This window comes from Taudactylus pleione, unplaced genomic scaffold (assembly GCF_031769625.1).
Source record: "Taudactylus pleione unplaced genomic scaffold, aTauple2 ptg000094l, whole genome shotgun sequence".
In the NCBI taxonomy this organism is placed as follows: Eukaryota; Metazoa; Chordata; class Amphibia; order Anura; family Myobatrachidae; genus Taudactylus; species Taudactylus pleione.
Window position 1 is genome coordinate 2,121,189 of NW_028284496.1, and position 3,172 is coordinate 2,124,360.

Consider the following 3,172-nt stretch of genomic DNA (forward strand, 5'->3'; position numbering starts at 1 on the left):
TATGTTTTTTTTTTTATGTCCCTCCACAGGTTGGAAAATGCCAGTTTATAGAAGATTTGCAAAGCATTATTTAAGTCATTTGTTTATTTATTTTTGGAAAGCACACTTCCTGGTCCCCTTGTGAGCTGTGAGGTGGTCAAAATTGACTGGAAACGAGTGGAAATACATGTTATTGAGTTTATTAATACTGTAGGAACAAAAGAAGGCCCATTTTATGTGATTTTAGCTGGTTTTTTTTATTTTTTAAGAAAAAATCCAGATCCAAAACACGAAAACAAAACACAGAGGTGAGGTTTTGGCAAAACCAATCCAGATCCAAAACCAGGGGAGATCCAGATCCAAAACCAAAACACGAGGGTTGGCGCACATCTCTAATTACAATTCATATAAGTGGCAACGAGAAACACCTTATATGAACTGTAGCCATAGGGATCATTGTGCCTTATAACCAATGCAGGGAAATGGCACTGATTATACAATTTGAATGTATATATCTCAGATTTCTCCCCCCCCCCAAGTATATAACAGTTACTGTACATAAGGTAAGGTGCAATCAGGGAGTAAGGTGCAATCAGGGAGATTGCTAGACTCTTCAGGGAGTCAGGGAGATTGCTACTTTTTGAGGGAGTCTCCCTGATAATCAGGGAGAGTTGGCAAGTATGCTTTAGGGTGGTTTTGCCAAAACCAAAACACGATGATGAATTAGAACCAAAATACGGGGGTCCACACATATCTCTACTGGAAGTGGTTATTGATGTTAATAATACTAATGTAACAAAATCAAATCCAAATTTTAGCTGTTTTTATAAATTTTTTAAGAAATCCAAAACCAAAACTGAATCTGAACCAAAACACTTGAGGGTGGTTTTGCCAAAACTAACACACGATGATGTATTAGAACCAAAACACAGGAGTCCGCGCACATCTCTAGTCCATACTGTACCCGTGAGCAAACTCATAACTGCAGCTATCACTTTGCTTCCAACTCTTTACCGGGACAGGTACTTATAGGCGCTCATTCCCGGCAACAGAAAGTTGGTAAATCAGAGCAAAAATATACATTTTTCGCTTGGCAAACTTAGGGCCTGATTCAGCATGGATAGTAATTGCAACTGTGTACGCAGATTGGTCCGGTGGGTACTGCGCATGCACCGCACTGTGATCAATCATGCACATAGGAATCCATCACAGTGACAGGCCGTGAGCTTTTGGGGGCGGTGACCGGGGAGTGGTCAGAGAAACGCAGGCGTGCCTGTCCATTTAAATGCCATTGCATAGGCGTGCATAAATTATCTACTGCAACGCAATATGCAGCTTGTGTACTCACTGCGTGCGACCAGACTTGCAATCTCTGAGACAGGTCAGAGCTGCTGTATAAATTCATCACACTGCATTATATTCATCACACTGCTTTATATTTATCACACTGCATTACATTCATCACACTGCATTATATTCATCACACTGCATTACATGCATCAAACTGCATTATATTCATCACACTGCATTATATTCATCACACTGCATTACATTCATCACACTGCATTATATGCATCACACTTCATTACATTCATCACACTGCATTGTATTCATCACACTGCATTACATTCATCACACTGCATTTAAAAAAACTTGATAAATACATGATGACAATAAAGTACATGCAGCAAACTTTCCCATCTCTATTCTGTACATAAGTGTTGCTATCAGTTACACACAGGGTAATAATACAATAATAAGGGGTCTATTTACTAAGCCTTAGTTGGAGATAAAGTCAATGGAGATAAGGCACCAGCCAACCAGCTCCTAACTGTCATTTTTCTAACACAGCCTGTCACATGGCAGTTAGGAGCTGATTGGCTGGTGCCTTATCTCAGTTGACTTTGGGCCTGATTCAGAGCCGGTCGCTATTTGCGGTCGTTCGTTCAACAAAAAGGGCTGGCTATTCAAATGAACCGTTCGCTCTTTGCGGTCTGTTGACGCCTCTAGGTCTCAACGAGCGAACAAAACTTGCGGTTGTTTATTGTAAAAATACGCCCCCTGGCCGCTCGCATCCTACGTCATGTCCGCTATTTATTAGATTAATCGAGTACATCGACCAGGGTATGAACTGCTCGCTATTCTTGGGGCTGGTGTTTGCTACCACAATTTTGCGAGCAGTTCTGCCTATAAAATAACCCAGTGACGTGGTCAATGACGCTGCTGTTTTAAATATGCACACCCATAAAACGCCTGTTTTGACCTTTAAGCACGCCTGCGTTCTGATCTCCACTCCCCGTTTTCAAGCACCTTCCCCCGTTACCACCCACATACGCGGACTCCTGTCACTCAAATTATCAGGCATTCGCTATTTTGCAAGCACATGAATTTCGACCGCACTGACTAGTTCGCGCATGCGTATAACGATCCGTACGCATGCGCAGTTGGGCAAACATTGCTCCGAACGAACGAGCGGCCGCTTACGAGCGGCTCTGAATCAGGCCCTTTATCTCCATCCAAGGCTTAGTAAATAGACCTCTAAGTTACATAAAGAATTACAAAAGTCAGGATAACATACATTTACCTTGCAATGACTTCTTAACCTCCTGAATGAAGATATGTATAACTGTATATATAGTGAGTGGAGTTTCGTTTATGAAGAAATGGTGCAGATGTAAATAACTCACCTGTTATAGCAGCCAATGAAATACCCCAACAGTGATGTCGTTAACCACTTCAGCATCTGCTCACTGCTAAACCGAGAACCGTATATAGGACCAGCGCAGCGGGAATTAACACATAACAAGGGTACCTCTTAGATATAATTTAATAGAGATAAGTTCTAGAACATTAATAAAATAATGGAAAGTACTAAAATAATATCTAAACTATTACTGTAGCTAAAAAAGTAATAATGATCGTTAGACACAATAGTGATACATATTAGGAGCAAAAATGATCTAATGCATTCAATTGAAAAAAGCAGGTACAAAGACATCCAATAATGGTATTGACAGTAAGTACGGAGTACAAGTACCTGGTTCCCTCTGCTGTCCAGGGTCTTCTATGAGCGGACACCTTGATGAGAGAGGGATCAGGAATAACTCAGATAGAAAATAAAGGGAGAGGTGGGAGACACCGATCCGTACGTGGTATTAGGCAGTGTCTGTTGCTGAAAGCATTGCAGAAATCT